The sequence below is a fragment of the Aphelocoma coerulescens genome, chromosome 1A (genome assembly GCF_041296385.1).
Source record: "Aphelocoma coerulescens isolate FSJ_1873_10779 chromosome 1A, UR_Acoe_1.0, whole genome shotgun sequence".
In the NCBI taxonomy this organism is placed as follows: Eukaryota; Metazoa; Chordata; class Aves; order Passeriformes; family Corvidae; genus Aphelocoma; species Aphelocoma coerulescens.
Window position 1 is genome coordinate 67,246,163 of NC_091014.1, and position 24,643 is coordinate 67,270,805.

General features: G+C 45.3%; 1 long non-coding RNA gene across 1 annotated transcript in view; it reads left to right on the forward strand.

Annotated features, from left to right (window-relative positions):
- Window positions 1-830: 830 nt before the first annotated feature.
- LOC138104297 (uncharacterized) overlaps window positions 831-24,643 on the forward strand; it is a 50,375-nt gene continuing 26,562 nt past the window's right edge. The window contains exon 1 of the long non-coding RNA XR_011148006.1: window positions 831-1,031. This is a non-coding gene — a long non-coding RNA (uncharacterized lncRNA). The remainder of the gene's footprint in view (window positions 1,032-24,643) is intronic.

Sequence of the window (24,643 nt, forward strand, 5' to 3'; positions counted from 1 at the left end):
TTTAAGTCAGATGGTTTGACTGCCAAAGCCAGTCAGGTGTCAGATTCAGGGCTGCCCCCAAGAGCAGCTGCTCTGGCCTGCCACAGCCAAATACAGGCTCTTGGAGTAACCCAGGTCCACAGGAGTAAACAGGGTTGTGTCTCTTCCCCTCAGAAGGCTGTCAAAAGACCACGATTTTGTGCTCTTTTTCAGTCTGTGGGGAAAAGAAGATGAGAAACATTCTGTGCTCAAGGCTTCTACCAGGTACTTTTGGAGTTGCATTATCTCCCATGGCTGGCCTTGCTATAAAAATGCTCACTTTGTAGAGTGTTAGATTAAGCATTGGAAAATCAAAGAAGCTTTAATTAGCACAACAATGCTTCAATCCACTCAGCTTCTCTAAGAGCTTCCTAAAATACCTCACATTTTATTCCAACGAGAAGACAATTACGACTCTTGAATAGAAACCTTTTACAGCTAGCAGATGAAACTGTAATTGTAGATGGTATATTTGGTGACCTCCTCTCACTAGGTAGGAGCAGCAGCACATTTGGCTTTGGAGCAGGGGAGCCTGCAGTTGTCACTGTGACAGGGAGAGCTGCAGAAAAAGCACTGGTTGATCCTTAGGAGGAGGACAGGTCAAGGACAGGTGCATTTCATGGGTCACCCTTTTCACCTGTTTTCAGTTCACAGAAGAGTTTTGCTGAGTGAAACCCAGGTGCAGTGGAAGTGCCATTTAGAGTCCCACATCTCCTAGGCTGATACCCAGCTGGATCCTCCAGCTCTTTTGTCATGAATACTGAGAACACACAGTAGACTTGAACTATTTTTTCCAGGTTGGGGAGAAAAAAAAAATTTAATTTATTGAATGTTTAGCTCATTGCTGTTTGGCCTTTCTGAACACAAATCTGCCTGCAGAATTCTGCACTAAACTCTGAATGAAGGATTTGCTAGTTTCCTGTGGCAGCTGGGTCATGACACATTCTGGATTGATGGTGTGAGCTGAGACTGGCAACAGGGTCCTGCCTTCAAGTGGAATCACTCAGGCAATGGTAGGTGTTTAGATGTATCTTTGCCCGCTTCTTTGAGTCTTCTGTTCTGTTTTCAGTGTGTTCCAGTACTCATCTTCAGCCCAAAAAAGCCAGTTCCAGCTTTTAGGGATGTAGCTTTCCTTTGGTGCTTTTCTATTTAGCCAAAAGAACTTGATTTGCTGGCCTTTGACGGTTGCTGTGGCTTTTAATGCAAATAAATCACTTGAAAATGTTCCTGAAATACTCATGGATATGCTTGTTTCCCTCAACCCTGACATCTGCAGCTTCAATTTATATCATTAAGTTTGGTTGTTTCAGTAGCAGTTTCTTTTTGGATGGAATTTGAAAAGTTAGAAGGAGAAATAAAAAAAAAGATCTCACTACTTGGGGTACATACCCTCATTATGATTATTTAGATGATAAAAAAATGGCTGACGTTCCAAGAGAAGAACATTTACTGCTAATGAGGCTTTAATGTAAACTCTTGTGGTATTTAATATTTAAATCCTGAAGAGGGTAAGATGTGAATACTGCAGGAGCAGCTGCTGGGTTTGTACAGTGACAGGGTGGTGTTCAGAGGGCTGTGCACTTCTGGGTAACATCCACAGCTGGTCACTGGAGTGTAGGGATGCAGCTCGAACTGGGTGTTGCCCACTGAACTGAGACCCCAAAGTCACCCTGGGTGGTTGCTTTAGTTCAACAGAAGGATGGATTAACTTCAAGGCTCCAAAAATCAGATGGGAAATCTTTTTGCCCATGAGGAAAACATTGCTGTGACACAAACTTGCTTGTCCTGAAAAAATTTGTGCAGGAAATCATGATGAGTTAATGTCTTCCTGTGGACTTCATACCATGTTGGTTTCTGGCATTTTGGCTCTTAGCATTTGGCACCTTTTTTCATTATGCTTTTGTTTATCCTCCTGTGTTTGAGACATAAAAGTGGCATGAACCAGACCACTGCTTTGTTTTGTCTTGTGGCCAGTCTGTCAAAAACACATAGTTTGTGTGAAGTTTTTGCTGAGTCTCCAGCAGGTCTGTATGTTTGGTGTAGAGATTTTGAACTCACTGCTTTGGTCCTCCTGGGGTAATGTTGAATTGATTTCCAGCAAGACACCTTGTCGGCACTTGGGATGACAAATGTGATAAGAACTTGGTGTCATTACAAACTGTGAAGCCTTCCTGGTGTCTGGGCAGGCCTGGAGTTATGCTCTGGTCTGCTTTGGCTCTGTGTCTGTTTGCCCTGTGAATATTTCATGTGCTGCTCTCATCCCTTGGTAACATTCCAGTGTTGGAGGGAAACCGTGTTCTGTCTCAGGAGTTTCAGAAATGGGAAGGGAGCTTTTGTGTCAGTCCCCCAGACCAGTCAAGGGTTTGGGGATGTGCAGGCTGTGCTGTGGTAATCCAGGGTATCAATCTATTTATCGAGGATCCTAAACAGCAGTCAAAAACAATGGGAGTCAATGCCTTCAATTATTAATTAAAGGTAGCAAATGGAAGCTGGGTCTCACAGTAGGGTATAGAGCCACTATTGCTAATGCATATTCAAACTGCCTGACAGGACTGGGATGTGCTTCTCCTGGTGTGCAGGTGTCTGTGATCTCACCCATTTATGACACCTTCAAAAGGCTGCTGAAATCCCCCAACACACAGAGCAGCTCAGATCAGATCAGTGTGTCCACACAATGCCACGTCCTGGCTGGAACATTTGTGACTGGCAGACAGGTAGCAGAGTGGGGGAGTGTCCTTTGATTTCTGTGTGTCTTTTTGGTAGTTTTTTGGTACTACTCATTCAGTTCTTACTCCTGTGACTTGGGTACCAAAATGAATGTGAAGAATGTGGGAACAGAGACTTCACTGGCTGCATTTGTGCAGCTCATTGCTCCTGTGAAAAATGCAAAATGCCCTCGTGCAAGTCAACATAACTCATTTCTTCTGAACTAACCAGCTCAGGGTCTTCCTTTTCTATTCACATCTGATAAAGTTCTACATAACTAAGAGCTTTATTTTGGCCAGCAGGAAAGAATCTTGCCTATCAGGTTCCCCTGTGGTACAATAAATAGGAAAAAACCCACCTCTTTTAAAGGAGAGATGTGTTAAAGTGACACCAAATATATTTTCATCTATTGGTGTTCTGTGACTCTGGGCAACGTTCTGTGATCACACAGTGTCTGTGCTTTAAGATAATAAAAATTAAGGCAATGAAATAAACACATAAGCCCATGAGTCCTTTATTTTGCCCATAGGCCTCACAGCTATGATGCTGTTTTAGTGAAGACTTAAATTCTTCTCTTTCACTGTGCATAGATTTAAACTTAATATGGAACAGTTTATGAAAGACATGAATGAGAGATGGAGAATTAATTTTATACCATCTAAGATACATGGAAAATGTCAGCTTTCATGGAGACATCTACAGAGCAAGCAAACGTGTTAATTCCTACTCTTCTCCAGAATTTTTTAACACTCCTGTGATAAAGCTACTGTAGCAGTATCAAAAAATATGATTTACTGTAGTGGAAGTTAATATGCTCCAGACTTTATCTGCTTTTACAAGGGAACCTAAAACCTCCTGCAGATAAATATTATCTGGAAGTGTAGGGGAAGGAAGTCTTTTCTTTTTTCTCACAGTAAATCTCTGCTGTGATACTTTAAGTCTGCTTGTGTATCTCACTTTGTGCAGAACATGGTTAAAAACACATACCAGCTTTTATTTTCTTGTACAAACATAACCTACGTGCACTTTGGAGGTGAGTCTCCTCAATTTCAGTCTAAATTGCCCCAAAACTTACACACAGCTTCAGGACTTCTTACACTCCATGGTGAAACACTGGGCTGGGTTCTGGGGAAGCCAGTGGCCCTGTGAGATTACCAGTGTGAAGTGAATGAGCACGAAACAGCCATGAAATTGTAATACAAAAGCTGCTTATGGCAGCAGGGAGCAATTGAGGGCATTTGTCTGTGAGTCCCCGTGCATTTCCCAGCTGATCTTTCCAAGTGCCCTAAATTCCTGTGGAGTTCAGCACCTCTTAATATGTTACTGAGCAGGAATTACATTAACAATGATGTGTGGGCAAGCAGTAGATGCTGTTGCTTGAGTGGTGTTCCCGTGCTTTGTCATCCACTCAAGACAGGAACTGCTGGTGTAAAGCACCAGGTAAAATGGAGCCCTGGATCCCAGAGTGTGACTACACTAAAAACATGAGTAAAACCAAGCATTTTTATTTTTTTAATATAATCTTGGTGATTAGTGTTTAAAACAAAGCCCTCTCTGATTACTTCTATTCAGTAACATCTGGAGTGAGGCAGGTGTTTTGTGGATAAATGAGAGAAAAGCTCTGATTCATTTTATTTACAACCTGTGTGAGCAGCATCTCTGTGGAAGATGAGATTGTGACTGATGGGGAAACTGAGACATAAAAAGGTCTTGCTATTTCCATTTGTTTGAACTTTTCCAGGCAATACTTTTTATTGCATGAAAAGAAGACTGATTTACTCTTTGCTGCACTCTTAGGGTTTCTGTTGGGTCACATGAAGTGAAGCTCAGTAGAAGCAGCAAGATTGAGTCTGCTAGCAAGTGGGTTTGGTGAATGTCTCTGCTCATAAATATGGTTAAGAGAGGTTACAACCTATTGATGCTGTGAGCAAGTTCCAGCCTTCCAGGTAATTGTTTGAGTCTTCAGGATAAATAGCTACATAAAAAAAAGCTGCATCTACAAATTTGCTGGCAACACACATGACAATTTGCTCTGAGAAAATTTGAGTACCAACACTGCCTCCATCGCTACCTGACTGGTAGAGATAGAGAGGATTCCTGGTGTCCCAGACTCCAGGGCACATGGGAGTTCCTTGGGGTCCCTGTGGTTGCCTGAACTTCGGCCTTTGGAGCAGAATCACCACGAGGGGTAAGTTGGAGACCTCTCCCAGTGCTCCCCTTCTCTGCAGTTCTCCAAGGAATATGGTACTTGCCTGACAGCCCTGGGCCACGTGGATCTCTTGGTGTGTGGCTCATGGAGTCAGTTTTGCCCTCTTAGGAGGCTGAAGAAATGTTACAGTTTAAAGAGTAGTTAAAGTGCAGGGCATCCTGGTCCTTGCCCTCCCATCCCCTTTTCTCCCTCCCCACTTTCCCTTGTCATTCCTTGTGTTCCCAGTTTCAGAACGGATGGTATCTGTAAATACTCCATCTTTGCACTCTTTAGCAAATAATTGTCAGGTGATGTTTTCATTTGTGTTGGGCCAGATGTTGAAAATTGTTATTTTCTTGCTCAGCAATAGCACAGAATCACAGAAAAGCTGAGTTTGGAGGAAATCTCTGGTGATTTTCTAGTCCAGCCTCTGTGCCCCAAGCAGGGTCTCCTGGAGCCAGCTGCAAAGGACCATGTGCAGTCATATTTTGAATACCTCCAAGGATGGAGATTTCACAACCTCTCTGAGAAATGCATTCCCCTGTTCAATCACCTCCACACTCAAAATGAGCATTTTTTGTACATTTCTGTGGAACTCCTTGTTGTTCAGTTACTGCCCATTGACTCTTGGCCCTTCACTGGGTACTACTGACAAGACTCTGGCTCAGTCTTCTTTGCACCCTCCCCCATCAGGGATTTATCCACAGTGCGGGGGTCCTCCTGAGTCTTCCCTTCTCCAGGAACAGTCCTGGCTCTCCCAGCCTCTCCTGGAGCATATGGCAGATGTTCCCAGTCCTTTGATCATCTCTGTGGGATGTGTGATCACAAGTGGGGCAGTGTGATCACGAGGAACTGTGAATCCAGACAGAGGCATTTGGAAGTCCATCCCTGCACATCCATGCCAGATTAGGAGCTTGGAGTCTGTCCCAAGCTGGTGGTGGACGAGCAGTCCTGTTGTCTGTCCTCTAGCACTGGATGCTGCAGAAGGCACAGAAACCCTGGAGAATTTATATGTATGGTCATCTAAATCACCCTATAGATACATTCTCGTGTGCAGCCTCATCCTGGTTTCTGGTACAGAGACTTTGCTTTAAAACCTAAAGGGTGATGGTCAGCATCTCTTTCAAAAGTGAAACAGCTGGTTACAGAAATGAGAAATATCCTTGATATATATATATATAAATACACAAGACTCTTTCTTTCTTTGGTTAAGGGCCTTGGTCAAGGCAAGAACCAAAATGCAAAATCTGGAGGCAAAATGTTTCACGTTTCTTGTCCTGTAAGGAATTATTCACATAATCCCACCTGTTTGAGCTGATGCTGATTCAAGTCACTTGAATGGAGTCAGTTCTGTGCAGATTTACACACATAAAGACTAAAGCAGAGATTTAAATACAATACACATTCTGGGAAGAGAGGTTTGTGGGTCTGGACTTTTGGTAGACCAGTGGTCAAATCAAACCTGCTCGATTTATAATGGGGTATGAATAAAAGGGTTTGGGTCAAGGGAACTGCTGTAGGCCCACTGATTTCCTCTAAGCTCTACCACTTTACAGCAGGTCCAAATTGGAATGATGATTTCAGCAGCAAAAATAAGCTGGAGAGAGGAGAGGGGAGCTGGGTGTGTAGGCTTTTCAGCAAGCATTCCCACCCATGTCAGTATGCTCACACAGATCCACTGATTTTTCCTGGGAATTTGAGAGCAGTACACTTGAATATGTAAGCATGCCTATTTAGTATCCCTCTAATTGTAGCGGGAGGAAATATTACACGTTAACAAAAATAAATCCTCCACGTCAAAGTTTGAAAGGAGCCCCTGGCTGCAGTGCTTTACAGGCTGGCTGAGGAGCCCAGACTGGAGCAAATAGGGAGATGTGACGGAGAAACAACGTGTCAGTACAAGGGAGACTGAAAGCTCTTGTGTTGGGCTGTATTTGGGAGCAATTGGGAGTGAGAGGATGAGGGGCACTGGTTGATCTGCCAGAGCACCGATAATCATGTCAGATACTAAAGGTGCTTGATGCTGTTGCATCCCCTGCTTGGGCTTCCCCATGTTTGCAGGGCTGATTATGGAGCAGAGGGTGCCACTTTTAAGCTGCTTGTTTCCTCTGAAAATATAAAATCACTTGGATGCCTCATCCACACTGTTTTGCTTGAGTTGGGGTCAAGACGTGGAGGTGAAGCTGCTCTTCCCCTCAGGCTTTCTCCTGGGTGGTACAGACAACATTTCTACCCAGGCAGTGTGAGGCACACATCCCAGAGAAGACCGTGCCTGCATGCCGTGGAAATATCTTAATTATTTGTGTTTGCTGCTTTTGATAATTGCTGATTAGTGCTGTGTGGGATTCAGGCAAACATTGGAAAATTACATTCATCATAGCCTGAGGAGAGAGTGGAAACATCACTGTGATTTGATGGCAGCATGAAACAGATGCTGCCACTGTAAAAATCCAGGCACAAAGGACAAACTCTGTGCTGGAATGCGCTGTTACAAATCACTCACATCCCCATTCTAGTCAATCATTGCCTATGAAAAAGACCATGGACAAAGTTACAGGCTGGGGCTCCTCATCTGGGACTAGCAGTTTCTGCAGAATAAGGGGGAAAAAAAGGATGCTTAGATTCTTCTGGTTCAGGGAACCTTCTGGCCTGAAGTCTGATTTCCTAAGGACTGGAAGGAGGGATGTTGGGTTTCGTCCAGCTGCAGAAGTTCGAGTGTGAGGAAGAGTCAGGGAAAATGAAGAGGTCTGGAGTCACACAAAGCAGGTGTGCCACAGAACAAAGCTCACTTCCGTGCTTGTCAGATGGAAGAGACATGAAACTTTGGCCTAAAGGATATTCCATCAATATTCTGGAAATAGTGATATTTTCACAAATCACCAGCTGAAGTAGAAGAGAGAGGAACTTCCACTTTCCTCTGTTTAATTACTTTCAACAATATAAAAATCTCTCAGCTAGAAAAAACTAGCTGAAAAGGCTTTTCAAACATGCAAAAACATGATTTGAAGTAGAAGCTTTCTCTTTTCTTCAGAATTTTTCAGCAACACCTCCAAGAGTTCTCTTGTTGGCAGAAGAAAACGTTTGGCTGTCAAAAAAGAAGAAAAAAAAAATCTCCAAACAAAAAACTATTTCGTCTTGTAGTCTATGGACAAATACCTTTTTTTTTGGAGAGTGAAAGGGAACTGAAAAAACTGTTCCCACATTTAGCAGACTTCATTCCAGTGAGCTCCCTGATTTATTAAATCATTACCTGTGAAACCGACTGTTTTCCTGCCAAAGGGGGGGTTGTGTAGAGCTGCTGCAGCACAGGCTCAGTTTTTCCAGAGGGTACCACCTCCCACAGCTCCAGTTCAGCTACATCTTTCTCTGCTTGCTGTGGGGGAGAGAGCAGAGCTTGTCATGTAGAGAGAACAGAACACACAGGGCGGGGGGGGTCAGCAGAAATCCCAGAGTCTTCAGAGCCTCTCTGAACATCAGTGTTTTAGACACAACTCAAATTTTATCCCATTTCTTGGCTGAACAAGGCTTTGATGGATAATTTCCAGCCAGAAAAAATGATTAATATTTTGATCCTTTTCAGGGCTTACATGGATTGTAACCGTAAGTTTCTAGTAATGGGAATCCCATCAGCATAGTGATTCGGCCTAAAGAAATTCCCTGCTCAATGAACTCCTCCTGCTTGCCCATTCTAGAGAGCATTTTAATCTTATCTCAGAGTAATTCTTGATTAATACATCTAAAAGATACAAATCCAGCCCTTTGAGCATGGGACCTTGGAGTTCCCAGTTTTATATGAGAGACAAAAATCCTCAGCAATCCTTGTTGCCATTCAGACACCTTCAGAAAGGGTTTAATCACTGGAAAATGTGAACATCCTACATTTTCCTTTGACTTTTCCCTATAAGTGACAGTTAATTCCCCACTCTTCTCCTTGGTTCTTCCCAAGTGCATGGCAGATGTCTGTCACTCCCCTTGGCTTTTTTACCTCGACTCGATGTAACATTTTGTCTGGGAGAGACTGGGCAGACCTCTGAAAGCAAAAGGGGGAGTAAAATTAGGGCAGAAATAATTTCTTCATAAACAGAGCCCTTGAAGTCCTTTTTGTCACACTTGAATGGAATTGTTCCAGGTTCCTTCTACAACAGAGATCATCCCAGAAATCAGGGCAATCATTTGAGCGCTCTCTCTCTCTCTCTCTCTCTCTCTCTCTCTCTCTGCAGTTTCTCTACATGGGGCCAGCTGGAGAATCCATACTGTGTGCTATTTAAGGCACTGTGTAGACATGGACCTTATGTCTGCAGAGGAGCTGTAGCTTAAATTAGTTCATTGACTTCTGGGCACTTCATTTGTGATGTGGCTGTAAAGCTGTTTCTGTAGCTCCCTGGCTGAGTGGGGCTCTCTGCCCACTCACTCATTTCCCCACGTAGAGAAACTCTGCAGAGGATTTAGGGAGCTTGGCCACATCAGGTAACAGGGTTCATCCAGTTTTTCATTGCCTGAATATGCCAGACTGTTCTGAAAACCGTGGCTCTCCTTTAGCATTGCTGTCCTGGTCAGTGAAGAATCCGATTTTGTCATTACTCTGGGTTTTCCAGGCTGCTCCCTTCCATTCTGATTGCTCTTGCTTCCCTCCTTTGAAATCCAGGTGTTTACACTGATGTGATTAAGGAGCTCTTATCACCTCCAAGGTGTTGGTGCTCTCTGATACAATTCCACTTATTATGTCCAAATTATATTTCAAGTGTAATTTTCGAAGCGCCGTTAAGTGCTGTGCTGAGCATCGCCCACGCTGCATCTCCTGCCTCCTTATGCCCATTCATTTTGTTCTTCTGTCAGAATGCACAATCCAACATGGATTTTATGTTTTGGGGTTTTTTTTCCCTCTAAAGCAAAATGATTCTTCAAGAAACCACTGCAGCATCTCAGAGGTGTTTTCTCCTGTGGTCCTGCTGGCTTCAAAGGGAGCTGCACAGTGTGACCAAAGGCAGTTAGAGCTTCACAGTTTGCAGGCTGCTTTGATTTTTTTGTCTTCCATTGAGAATATAGAGGCAGGATTTGCCCAGCTTGCTTCTTTCATATTTGGAAGGGCTGGTGTTGCACTTGGTGCTCCTGGGACTCAGATCTCTTGACCTTTTGCATGGTCTCTCTGTGATGCTTTTGAAATAATGCTCGAGGTGTCTGACATCTCTGTGGGCATTCTGTGGTGCAGACAGGCCTGAAATAGAATCACAAATCTGTGTTGGTGTGAGACAGCCAAATGGTGCTCAGTAACTTTTGGGACCACAGAAACCCCAGAAAACAGTGATCCCCTGTAAATATCCTCTTCTGGAGTGCCTTACTGAAAGTGTTGCACTTGAATGCTATTTCATAAAATCACATGGCTGCACAGCCACAAGCCCGTGAAATTCCCATCCCTGAAAATGTCCTGGTAATGCTAAACTTGGAACTAAATCAGGTCATATTTAGCAGGAACTTTACAGCTGTATGTCCTATATAAACCTTTGAAAATGTAAGGGCAAGGCAGTGTGTGTTAGTGTGGGAGTTCAGTGGATAAGGCTGGGAGTTACCTGAAAGGGGAAAGACATTAAATTTGAGAGAAATCCCCATGTGAGGTCTCCGGTGACATTACTGGGGTTCAGAATGGACATGAGAAAAAAAATAAAAGTCACCACGTGGGTAGTTTAGCACTGAAATGAGTCATCTGGAGAGCTGTTGGGAAACTCCAGCCCTTGAAATTTCCAGGATTTGGCTGGATGAAGCTGGAGGTGACCTGGTCTAGCATTGATGGTGGTGCTGCTCTGGGCAGGAGGTTGGTCTAGATGACCTTTTGTCATGGTTTAGCCTCAGCTGGCAGCTCAGCCCCACACAGCCACTCACTACCTCGCAGTGGGATGGGGGAGAGAATTGGAAGGTGAAAGTGAGAAAACTCGTGGGCTGCAAGCAAAGCAAAACATGGAATTCATTCACCACTGCCCATGGTTCAGCTCTCTCCAGAAAAGCAGGGCTCCATCATGTGTAACGCTGACTTAGGAAAACAAACACCATCGCTGCCAACATCCCCACTTCCTCCTCACGTGCTGTGGTATGAGATGTCCCTTTGGTCAGTGGGGATCAGCTGTCCCAGCTGTGTCCCCTCCCAATGCCTTGTGCACCCCCCAGCTGCCTCTCTGGTGAGAAGCAGAGAAGATCTTTGCTCTGTGCAAGCCCTGCTGAGCAAGAACGAAACCATCCCAGTGTTACCCACACTGTTTCCAGCACAAATCTGAGACACAGCCCCATACTAGCTCCTGGGAAGAAAATTAACTTCATCCCAGCCCAAACTCCCTCAATTCCAGCCAATACTTCTATGTTGAGAGTAGGTGCTACATGAGTAAAAAGGGACAGGGGAGAGAGCAAGACATCACAGATTGTTCTGAGAGCTGGAGGCCAGAGCTCAGAAATCACCTTTCCTACCCTTCCCGTGGCAGGAGCGAAGCAGCAGAAAGGTCCCACTGTGGGATCTGCCAGGGACAGGGGAATGCTGAGGGCTTCAGGCCTGTGCATCATCCAGTCATTCTGGAGAGAGAGGCTGTGCCTTGGCTTGTGCCAGCTGTTTCAGCCCAGGGTTTGTATTCCATAGCTCTCAACCCTCTGAAGGTTGGGATGTGTGAACAGGAATTTTGCCCATCTGTGTGGCAATTCTCTGTGTGTTTGTTTACAATTTGCAGCTGCCCTCCTGATCTTGGTGTCATGATCCTGAGCGCACTAATAGGACTTAATTAACCTGATCACCTGAGGCTTCCACAACACAGCTGATATACACTGATAGCTCCCTGTCAGGTCTGGCTGGAGGCATCAGGCTCAGTCTGACTTGTGTTGCAGGTATGCTTGTACCTAGTCTTGTCTTCTGCTCTCCTGGGTGGGTTTTGGATGTGTGCTGTCAGTAGCTTTGGCTGTTTTGAGCCCAGGAGTACTCCTAGCAATGTGGCATGGATATCTTTGTGCTTGTTAACTTACATTGAAATGCAGAAGGGGGACCTGTCATAAAATAAGAGAACTCCTTTGTTTAGAGGCACAGTGTCCTCCCTGTTCCATTCAGCCAAGTTGTTCTTTATGTTTAAGGAACTGGTAGGCAAGGGAAGATTTTTCTGGTTGATGCTACACAGCATTTAGGTTTTTAGCCAGATCTCTGTTGCTGGAGAGAGGTGTTCAACCCTTTGGGCTCTGTTCTAAAGCTCACTGAATTCATCCAAAGCTCAGTCATTGTCTTCAGTGGAAATGAAGCGCAGAGTCAAAAGAGACAGCTCAGGTTTGTTTGCAGTAAGCAGGACTGCACAAACAGTGTGAGAAGTTTAGGCTGTACTTTAATTCACAACACAATTGGTATTGTCACATAAATAGTGCTTTAACAGGAGATTCCTCAATGAAACTTGGAAGGAAGAAGTTGTGGTATTTGTAGCTCTGTTTCATTAGATGTACTGTGACTGCATCTGGGCATTGCAGTGGTGCCACAGTGTAATATTTGTGTCATCAATGTGTTTTTGAGACCAAAAAAGAAAAGAAGGTTTGGGTCCTTGTGATTAACAGACCTCTCAGGACAGAGTAGCTGGCTGAAGTCCAGCATAGGCACCTGTATTTCCTTATTTAAATGTGCCTCTCCCTCCTGGCTGATGCTGTTTGCCCAGTGGTGTGTTCCACTTCCACACTGAGAGTGGTTTTTTCCCCAGTAGCCTGCCTAAGCAGCTGTCAGCTTGCACTGGGGGTACCTGGGTTTCTGGGGTGGGTGAAATAGCAGCTACTTGGAGTCCATGAAGTGCTGTGAATTACTTCAAGGTGAAAAGCTCTCCAGTGACAGCAGCTCCTGTGCTGCTGGGTGCTCTTCAGCCTGCAAAGGGTCTCTGCTCCTTGATTTCCCTGTCCCTTAGGACATGAGAGCCTTGTGGCTTTGTGGGGGGGGGGGGGGGGGGGGGCAGCTAACAGGACGGCTTTTCTACCTGTGTAGATCCCTGGAGCTTTAGAAAAGAGGGCAGTTTTCCTCTGCTGAGCAAGATGAGGAGTAGAAAATGTGTCAGTCCCCTCCTGGGCTGGGCTGGTGCTGCCTGCAGAGTGCTGCTCTCCATCAGGGAGCTTCTGTGGCACTCTGGATTTGTAGCCATGGTGGCAAACACAGCTCAGCTGTGCTGCTTCAAAGCCGAGTGTCCTCACGTGGGAGAAGGGTTTGCTACAGCCTTGGTAATGATGCTTTTAATCTCCAAATAACACCCTCAGGAGATGTTGTCCCCTCCCTTCCCTGCTAAGCTTTGGAGGGCTTGTGCTGAGGTGTCACCAAACTTAGGAATGCTTCAACATAAAAGATGTTTTTGGTTTATCTTGCTATATTTAGGCCTCACTTACAATAGGAGTACTAAACTTGGAATGTTTGGAGCATACGGGGGTGTTGGTATCTTATATTTAGCTTGATCTCTCAGTTATACAAGCATCTGTCACAGACATAGCAGATGGCAGAAAGCCCTAATAGGGCTCAGAGGGAAAAGAACCAAGATCTTGGTTATTTGGGACAGGGTATGCTCAGGAGTGAAAAACGCCCATAAAACATATGTCTGTTTTCTGTGGGGAAGCGAGAGCTGGGCTCTGATGTGGCATGATCTGTGTGGATCTAGGAGAAGTGATTGCAACAATTCAAAGTCTGAAAGCTGAGCTGGCTCAAGAATGTCACTTGAGCTGGGGTGCCTTTTGGTTGTGGAGGCTGTACAAGGATGAGTGAAAACTTGGTCCTTAGGCCAGGGAGCTTTGCAACCTGTTGGCTCCGTGGATTTTGCTCTGTGGCTGCAGCTGTTGGAGCTGAGGTAAAAGAAGTGTTTGACTGGGAGTGTGGCTTCACAGCCAGCTCACCCCCACTGAGTTACGTGTGATGTGCTGCCAAAAGGAGCAGCTCCTCTGCCTGCGCTCAGCTAAGGTTCCAAACAAGCCCAAATCCACTTGGGTGTTCTGGAAGCTGTGCTGTGACTCACATCAGCTCCCCGAGCTTGGCTGAAAGCTCAGCTTTCAGCTTCATCAGCCTGTGGATACAGTCACCATGGAGCTGGAATTCTGGTGGTGCTGGTGGAAAGTGGGGAGTAGGAGAAGAACAGGGTGTCCAAAGTTATGGGCTGGGCAAAAAGTGAGGCTCAGTCCTTTAAGCGGTGGCAGAGTCTCACGTGCGTCTCCCACAGCATTCTCCTGGGGCTGCTGGGGACAGCAGCTGGACATGAGCCCAGGTGTGCCCAGGGGGCCAAGAGGCCAATGGCCCCTGGGCTGTGCCAGCCATGGGGTGGCAGCAGGGCCGGGGCAGTGACTGTCCCCTGTGCTGGGCACTGCTGGGGCCACACCTCAGATCCTGGGGCAGCTCTGGGCCCCTCAGGACAAGAAAGGCATTGAGGGGCTGGAGCGTGTCCAGAGAAGGGAACGGAGCTGGGGAAGGGGCTGGAGCAGCAGGAGGGGCTGAGGGAGCTGGGAAAGGGGCTCAGCCTGGAGAAAAGGAGGCTCAGGGGGCACCTTCTGGCTCTGCACAACTCCCTGACAGGAGGGGGCAGCCAGGGGGGGTCAGGCTCTGCTCCCAGGGAACAAGGGACAGGAGGAGAGGAAACGGCCTCAAGCTGTGCCAGGGGAGGTTCAGGTTGGATGTCAGGAGGAATTTCTTCATGGAAAGGGTGGTCAGGCATTGGAAGGGGCTGCCCAGGGAGGTCTCCATCCCTGGAGGTATCCAAGAAACAACTGGATGTGGCACTTAATGCTTTAGTTGATGAAGTGGGGATAGTTCAAAGGTTGTACTTAATGCTTTTGGGCATCTTTTCCAACATTAATGATCCTGTGGTTCTATTCTGTGATTCTCAAGGTGACTGAGGTCTTGCCTTGGAATTCCCAGAGCAGAGTGTGTGTGTACTAGGGGCTGGGGCGCACCTTGCTTTAACAAAAGAGGAATAACTGTTCTAGGAATGCTTTTCCTACTTCACATGAAAGTGTGTTAACTGATTCATTGTGGTCATTTTACTTGTTCACGAAAATGCACTTGCTTAGACAGACACCTTGTATCATCAATTAGGATGAATTATGAATTAAGTTGAATTGGCTGAAAACTACCCATTTTTGCAGACTGTACCAAGTGTTTTTTCTTCCCCAAGAAAATGCTTTCATTCTTTTGCTCAAAAGCAAGCAAACAAAATTCCCATGATAAATTACTTGGTGTAGCAGATGTGGTCTGTAGTCACTAGGTAGGAAAATCAACCCTTTCTCAAAGGCTGAGGCCAGGCAGTTCAAGTCACCACTTCCCTCTGCTTTCAGTGCTGAACCAGGGAAGGGACACCAAGGGGAGCAGAGGGATGGAGCAGCTTTGCTGGGAGGAAAGGCTGAGGGAATTGGGATTGTTCAGTCTGGAGAAGAGAAGGCTTTGGGGTGACCTCAGTGTGGCCTTGCAGTGCCTGAAGGGAGCCCACAGGAAAGATGGAGAGAGACTCTTGACAAGGGCCTGGAGTGACAGGACAAGGGGGAATGGCTTCACACTGACAGAGAGGGTGGGTTTAGGTTGGATATGAGGAAGAAATTGTTCCCTGTGAGGGTGCTGAGGCCCTGGCACAGGTTTCCCAGAGAAGCTGTGGCTGCCCCATCCCTGCAAGTGTCCAAGGCCAGGTTGGATGGGGCTCTGAGCAAGCTGGGATAGTGGGAGGTGTCCCTTCCATGGCAGGGGTTTGGAATCCCTTCCAACCCAAACCATTCTGTGTTTCTGTGCCCAGCTCACGCGTGTCCCCAGTTCTGCTGGAAGGAGGGAATTGCTGTGCGTGCAGTGGGAGAAGGAGGTACCATTTGCAAGCTGCTGAGAGAAGCTTAAGGACTGGGGGAAGTGGGGAGGAAATAGGGAGAGAGGGGAAAGGATGAAGAAGTGCTGAAGCTTTCTGTGTACCTGTTTACTCGAAATGTGTGGTGGGAATGAAACGTTTTTAAACAAACAACTTTGCAGCCAATAGAAACGAATCAGTGACTATAATTTTCATAGAAGTGCTTCATTTTCTATCTGGCTTGTCTCCAGGACTTAATCAAGGCTTTCTTGGAAATGTTGGGTTTGCAGTCACTGTGAATGCATCTCTGAGGCAATTTTTGGTTCGCTGCTTGCTTTCTGTGCAGCTGCAGGGATGTGTTTAAGTGAGTAGGATGCTGCTCTCTGTTCTGCTGATGGCACGTAGCTTTTCCATGCATAAGTTAGTGGGAACTGAATCCTAGGAGTAGTATTAGCCCCTCAGAGGTAATTGAGCTTTTGTGCAAGTCCCAGCTACTGGTTTTGAGAGTAACTTCTCTCCTGAAGAGGTGGATGAAGTTTTAGGTTCTTACCAGTAAAGGTGAAAGTTGTCCTGGTACGCAGGATAGATTTGCAGTGAGTTATGTGAAAGGTGAAACTTGATATTGATGAAGGTTCTTCCATGGAGAAGAACCTTCTGGACCTAATGCAGTGCCCTTTCACATTTTAATGTGCTTTGGAATAAAAATGATTCATCAGGCTTTCTTGCTGCCAGTCAGGTGATAATCCCAGTTAGATAATGCTGAGTGGCATTGTTCTGGTGCAGACAGAAGACAGGGCAGCACTTCACTCTCCATTCCCTGGTGCATGGAGCTGCCATCTCTGCTGGTGATCAGTAATGCTGCAGAAATAGCTGTGCCATTGGTTATAGCTGCACCTTGCAGATAGTGAGTATTTGCCCAGCAGGAACTGATTGTGTGCACATTTCCAGGTAGATTTGAGGAAATACATCATTTAAACTCATACCATCTGCTAATTCAGGTATCTGAGAGAAGCATTTAAAGCTTTGGTATGGATTTACAAGTAAAAAGAACTTCCCCCACCCCCCAAAAAAACCCAAACCAAAACAAAAACACCCAAAAAACCAACCAAACCCCAAACCTGGCATATTCTGTAACCCTGGATTGTTATAATATCTTTTTCTTTGTTTTCACTGGGTTTGCCTCCTCAATTGATAGAACACTGCTTCTTCCAGAATATCCTCTTACTGAAGTAAACATTTTTAGCTGACCCCAAACAGTTCAGCCAAAGGAATGTTAATAAAAGGAGTTATTAATAATTCCTGCACTGAATAGACTTTAACTTCAACAGGAATACTGTTTCAAGATGCAGCAGCTCAGCCTAAGGACAACAAGACATGTTTATTTTGTAGCTGATTCCACGGTTGGAGTTCAGTTACATCCAAATGCTTTGAGGAAAATTAATCAAGTAATAGGGGATGGAGGCAGTCAGGGGGAAGTCTGATTTTATTTCAGACTCCAGACCATCTGCTTTCAAAAAAGGCATTGCTCTTAGATGGAAGATACCTTTTCTAAATTATTTAACTTTCTAGGTACTTCTTTTGTTTGTATGTTGCTCTACTCTAATGTGTTCTTATCAGCATGTAAAGTTCCTTTTTTTCCTGAGGGCTCCTGGATGCTCATGTCAGAAATTTTTGTTCTTATGGAGGATAAAATAGTCACTTTTGGGGAAGTTCAAACTGATGCAGATTATTTAGATGGCATTGAAGTCCTCAGACTAGCAGTGGAATGTTGCTGAGGATATGGCTGGATCTAACATTCCCTCCTTCAGAAGACAGGGTAGATGCCAGACACTTGTCAGCCTTCTTTTCTTGAAAAGAATATCCTCATACTCTTCCCACTCCTTTCCATGAGCAGGCAGGAAGGAGGAAGCAGGGAACCACAGGCTGGCCATGCTCACCTTGATCGGTGGAGAAAGTGATGGAGTAACTCACCCTGGGAGGTATTTCCAGGCACAGGAAGGTGATCAAGAGGAGACTGCATGGATTTACCAGAGGGATGTTGTGCTTGACCAACCCAGAAAACCTTCTGTGGGGAAATGACTGGGTTGGTAGATGAGGGGACAGCAGTGGACATTGTCTACCTGGACTTCAGTAAGGCTTTTGATACTGTCTCCCTCACAGCAGAGCAGATTGAGGGTGGGGTAAATCAGGAGACAGGGGACAGGCTGAAGGGGATGGTCAGTGGCACAAAGTCTAAATGGAGGCCTCTAACTGGGTCCAATCCTGTCCAACATCCTCATTAATTATCCGGATGATGGGGCAGAGTATTCCCCCAGCAGACAGAGAACTGGGAGCAGTGGCTGGTGTCCATGGGGGCTGTGCTGCCATCCAGGGGAGCCTGGGCAGGCTGGAGAAGTGGGTGGCAGGAACCTCCTGGAGCTCAGGAAGGAGGAGTGCAAAGTTCTGTGGACCTGGGGAGGAAGAGGCACCAGTATTTGCTGGGGACTGAGTGACTGGGAGGCAGCTTGGCAGGAAAGGTCCTGGCAGGCACCAGGATGGATGTGAGCCAAGTGTACTCCCATAGCAAAGAAAGTTAGAAGTATCCTGAGCTGTGTTAGGAGGATCATTGTCAGCAAGTCAAGGGGCTGATCCTTCCCCTCTGTTAAGCACTGGTGAGGCCACACCTGGAGTATTGTCTTCCCTTCTGGGTGCCCAGTAAAGAAAGACATGGATGTGCTGGAGAGAGTCTGATGAAGGGACTGGAGCATCTCTGCTGCGAGGAAAAGCTGAGAGTTTTGTAACTCTTGAGAGATCTTACCAGAATTATCTGATGTGGGGAGGTAAATAAGATGGAGCCAGGCTTTTTTCCATGGTGCTCAGCCACAGGACCAAAGGTAATGGACACAAACTAGAACAGAAACTGTTTTTTTGGTTGGGTTTTTGCTTGTTTGGGGTTTTTTTAAAGTATGAGAGTGACTGAGCACTGCCACAGATTGCCCAGGGAAGTTTTGGAGTTTTCATCCTTGGAGATATTCCAAGGCTGACTGGTCATGTTCCTGGGCAGGCAGCTGTGGCTGGCCCTACTTGAGCAGGGGGTTGAACCAAGTGACCTCCAGAGGTCCTTGATAACTTCAGCCTTTCTGTGATCAGCAATGAAAATAACCTCTGGGTTTCTTCTCAATGCATTGACACAAGGGCTAATCTGGGAAAAGCTTCTGCTGAGGGTGATTGTATTTAACTCTTGAATTTCTTCCTAATTTTTCCATATGGTTCTGCAGAAAATAAGCCTGAAGGGACTCTTGTAGCACTCACTCTGCCATTGTCACTGATGAAAGATAACATTCAGGAATATACTGGAAATAATGATAGGAATCAGCATTTTATAAATAACAACATGACCTACATCCCTGTATTAGACATCTCTTTAAACCTATTTTCTTCCCTTTAAGAAAAGACTGCTTTATAAAATGCTTTTTATATTATTTCATACCTCTCAAGAGGCTGTTTTCCAAATCTTACCATTAGGACATTTTGGATGACACTTGTGCCACTTTTTGCACTTAAATTCATCAGTTTTAGTTGTAGACTCCCATTTTAATTCTCCATCCTGTGTCTGTCCTGTGAGAATCCCAAATGCCTGGAGATGGTTGTTACCCTTCCTCACTTGAGAGTCTGCCTGTGTAATGCTGCAAGATGTAGATAGTGGTGGGTAGGGTTTAGTATCTCTCTGGTGTTTCCAATTTTTGGAATTGGTAAGGTTGTTATACTCTCCTACACAACCTGGCTGAAGACTCATTTGGTGGCTGCATCATCAAACTGGTTGCTCTGTGTATTTCCCTTTTTGGCTTTTAGTGCTATTCTCCAGCAGCACCATTATCCACTTCTCCTTCCTGCTGCATATCCACCTTTTTAGGCTTTTAAATAGATCAAAATCCAGCTCAATAAAACAATTTGTGAAAGCATTTGGTGACATTCACTTCATTCTGGCTTCTTGAAGTCTGCCAAAAAAAAAAAAAAAAAGGAAAATTCAGAGTTAGAGAAGCAGTCAGAGCTGCAATGTGGGTAGGAAGTTATTTGTACATATGTGTTATATTTGTATTCATGTAGCTAATGAACAATACCTGAGGATCTGAGTTGGCCAGGGCAGCAGTCACGTGGATTCTGTTGTTGGGAGAACAAATGACAGAGAAAGCATTATTCTTGTTTATATTTCTCTCAAAGAGTCTCTGAAGTCATTTTTGTATCCCTTCACTGTACCACTTGAGTTTTGGGGGTTTCGTTTTTGTGTGCCCTGTGAATGCCATCTGTGCATTATTGTGAATGTTAATGGGGCCCAGGCTACAAATTAGTTCTAAACTATTAGATCAATTAATATTACTTAATAATAGAACCATAGAATCACGGAATGGCCTGGATTGGAAGGGACCTTAAAGATCATCTCGTTCTAACCCCACGCCATGAGCAGGGGCACCTCCCACTGGACCAGGTTGCTCAGAGCAAGGTATGATCTCCTTCCTAGCCTATGAGTTGGCTCCCTCTGGTTTTTTACAGTCAGTTGAGAGGAAAAGGAACTGCTGGGTGTGATTCACTGACAGCCTTAAATGTTGACCTGACAGTAAGGGGATCGTGCTGCAGAAATACCAGTTTGACCCCAGTGACTGTAATGGGAGTTCAGATCACTGGCTGAGTTGTTCAGTGAGTCCATAAAACACTGGAGACAACCAAGGTAACTCCACCCCCTAGGTTCTAAAATCTGTGAGAGATTAGGCACAGGTCTGATGCAGATTTTCAGCTGCCTGAGGAATGCCAGTGCCTTTGAGCAGGCCCAGGTGACCTATCAAGTACCTGGGAAGCTCTAGAGCACAATTTTTGAAACACCTGCAGAAGAGCCTGTGATTCAATTGATGTAGGGGTATTTCAGAATCATCTTTCAGGTTTTAAGTATATTTTTATTTTTTTTAGTCTCTGTATAAATATCAGAGTTCTGTTTGGCTCGTTCTTGATGGTTCATTGCTAACTTAAATAGATCGATGAGTGCATTGCTACATGGAGTTTTTTAGGGATAGATCCACCAAGTGAAAGGCACTGAAGTGCTCAGTTACTCCTTCATCTCGGGCCACAGAAGGACCTGGGATGGAGTGGGTGGTGAGATGGAGAGGGTGACATCGCTTTCTCTGTTCTCTAATTCCCTTCTCATGAATTGTGTTAATGTTGGATCTCACATTTTGCATGAGTCAGGAGTGCTGTAGTGGTAAACATGAGTTTCTAGTCAAGCACAAGTGCAACAAGAGAGAGGATGAAAAGAATATGTGAAAAAAAGCACTGTAGGCTCAAGTGGGGATGGTAGAAGGGGGGAGTGTGATGGTTCTGTTCTCTGGCCTTCCAGAGATCTCCATGGAAATGAGTCTACCAAGATAAAAAATAAGAAGGCTGAGCTACATGCTTTATCAAAAATACACCAGATTGAGGTGGAAGAGAGCACTTCTTAAAAAAAAGAAAGAGTATTTTTGTCAAAGATAGGGAGGTGGGAGGAAAGTCCAGTAATGCTTTGCAACTTAGTAGTAACAAGCACCCACAGGAGCAAAATATATCTGTGTGCCACTGTGCCTGAGGAGGAATGAATGTGTGAGTGGTTGTATGTAATGGAGGGGTTGTATCTTTGAGCAGTTGGACAGAAGGGGTTGTTCTGCTGCCTATGAATGAGCAATTTGGCTTTCTAACCCTCTTTTTTTTTTTTTTCCTCTTGCCCTTTGGAGCACTGGTAACCACTGAGTTCCACTGGTGGCTTCTGTGTGTGAGGTGGCCTCACACAGATGAAGGCATTAGAATAATTGCTTGCACTAATCTTGTAACAAAGGATTGGGAGGGCATTAAAAAAATGTGTAGGCCATATGCACCATCACAGCCATGAAGGTTAATCTGAAGTTGTTGTACAAGAGCAGGATGTGATTGGGCAACCTGAGGGACGTCCCTGTGTGTGACAAACGAAACCTGCTAGGTTTTCTGGTGATGTAAAATGAGTTTCCAGCAAACAGATTTATGTGCAGTCAGCCCTTATCTACTAAAGCATGCACAACACATGGATGCAGGCACCCACTTCCCCAATCTTTTCAGTACTCCTGCAGAAAATCAGTATTTCTTTAACATTCATAGAATCACAAAATGGCCTGGGTCGGAAGGGACCTTAAAGACCATCTAGTTCCAACCTCCTGCCATGGGATGGAGCAGGGAAGCCACAACTTCTCTGGGAAACCTGTGCCAGGGCCTCACCACCCTCACAGGGAACAATTCCTTCCCAATATCACACCTAAATCTGCTCTCTGTCAGTGTGAAGCCATTCCCCCTTGCCCTGTCACTCCAGGCTCTTGTCAAGAGTCTCTCTCCATCTTTCCTGTGGGCTCCCTTCAGGCACTGCAAGGCCACACTGAGGTCACCCCAAAGCCTTCTCTTCTCCACACACAACAATCCCAGTTCCCTCAGCCTTTCCTCCCAGCAGAGCTGCTCCATCCCTCTGCTCCCCTTGGTGTCCCTGCTCTGGAGTGGCTCCAGCAGCTCCCTGTCCTTCCTGTGCTGGGTCCCCAGGGCTGGATGCAGCCCTGCAGGGGGGTCTCAGCAGAGCAGGCACTGTGGCTCATGTGCTTCCCACATACTTGCATCAGTGGGAGCTTTCTCCCTGGTGGACTGTTCAGTGGCTTCCTTCTTTATGGCATCAGTGAAAATAAACCTTTATCCTCTAAGCTCAGACGGCTCAAGGTGTATCAATAAGTGCTGTGAAGCTGCTTGGGTGGTTTGTTTTGTTTTATTTTTTCTCTCTGCCTTAAGAAAAAGAGGGTGCTGTGTTATGGAATTAAAAAAAGGGGCTTTTTTTACCTAGTTAGGAATGCTGCTGTCCCTCACTGATGCAGAGGTAGGAAACAAGTGTGGAAGGAGAGGTACTGATACCACTACAATTGGTTGGAAGTTGGAATGTCTTATCTCAGAAAGAGCCCAAGACTCTCTGTTAAAGTTGTCCCCACCTCTGCATCACTCTGAAGTCTTAAGAATCTTAATGCTCATATTTTAAGTCCAGGAGTGTTTTTTACAGACATTTACACTTGCTTTTGCCAGAAGATGTAAACAGCACGGTCATGAAGTCCTCTGCGCTGACAGAGAGCGCAGCCGAGCAGATACTGATCCGAAGGGAAGCCTTTGGATGCTGCTGCACAGCAATATAGGAATATCAGTTCCCCTCATGTCTCTTCCATGGTGGGAGAAATGCATGTGGAATATTCCTTCTTGCTGTCTTTGCAACAGATGGAAAGCACACAAACAGAAAAGCATGATTTTTAGATCTGTATTGGGGGTGGGAAAGTAATAACTTGGAGGACAAGCCACAGTCATTGTCACTCCAGGAGTTTTCTGTTATTAATTGTCAGCTTCTGTCCCTTATTTTTCCCTAATAAAGACTCCAGAAGGCTTTTCCACTTAGTGAACAACCTGTTCTACACCACAGGGAGTAAGGAAGATGAATTCATCTCTATCTCAAATTTGGATGAGGAAAGAGTGGAACATTTGGTCTGTAGTGAGGGGATGCAAGCTGCCTCTTCAAAACTGATCTTCCACAAACTCCAATTAAGTGGAATGCTGGGTTGTCTGAAGTTATCCCGAGACTGGAAGTCTGCATGTGCATTTTCTTTCAGTTTTAAAGCTGTGAGGTTCACGCCCAAAAGCACAGAATCTTAAAAGCAACATTTAAAAAGTTTGAAGCACTGTTTGAGACACGGTGTTTGTTCAGGCTTCTCTTGCTCTTGCCATCTAGGCTGTATATTTTGACCCTGCTTGAGCATGGAGGTGGGACCACATGACCCACTGTGACCCCTTCTAAATTTACCTATTCTGTGATATTTGTCCATGCTGGTGACATGACTTCTATTTCTTCATAGTTTTTTGATGGGTAACCTTGAGAAAATATGCTGCTAATGGTCATACCGCTCATTTATCTCAGTCTTTAAATAGAATTTTCCTTCTTTACTGCTTTTTCTGTCTGTCCATTCACATCCCCTGTGATGCCTGCTTGGCTTGTGCACCTTTCGAGGAAGCTGTGGTCCTGGGGCGAATTCAGCTGCTCCAATAATCCATTAATATTGCTGGTCCTTAAGCCTGTCTTAGTCTTGCTGTGGCCTGTAGTGCTGTGTCTTCATGAACAGAGGGGTTTTTATCCTTGAAAAACATCAGCTGTGTTTCCTGGTGTATCAAATTAGCAATAATTTACTTAGGGAAAACATCGTGAGTTACAAAGCGGGATTGTGTCTAATTGCGCTGGCCTTCTTCCATCTGGGATTTCACCAGCCTTTTGCCTGTGATCCTTGTTGGATCAAAGCTTCCCTCTGAAGTGGGAAGGACTGGAAAATGGCAAGAGGGAGGAGGATTCCATTCAATTCTCAATATCCTGAACTAAAGCACCCTGGTGGCGTCCCTCTGGTATCCTGAACCTGAAAATCACGGGAGTCCCGTCAACTTAAAGGGCAGCATCAAATTCCAGATCTCTGGAAGGCCAGGCCAGGCACCCAGGTACTGTCCCAGGGCTTAGGGTAGGCATCCTCATATGTTAAATTTGCCTATAGAGTGGTGAATGTCCTTCCACTGGTCTGTTTTGCACCGTGAATATAACTGATTTTAGCCGTGCTTAGAAAGCAGCTATTGGCTGCTCTTTAGATCCTATTTATGCTCTAAATACCACGGATAAGTGCTTGCCATTAACAGGAAAAAGATACTCTGTTTTCTCTGAGCGTTCAGAAGTGTGTAGGTGCTCCACCTGCACCCCCTCCCCTCCCATTTTTGAGTCCCTCAGCATTTGAACACTGAACTTTTGGGAGTTGTGCTATAATTCATGTATCCTTCTTCCTTACAGGCTGTGGGCTCCTACATTTCCAATCCACAACAGTGGAGTCTTTCTTAAGAAAATCCAAAACCGTTGCTAAAC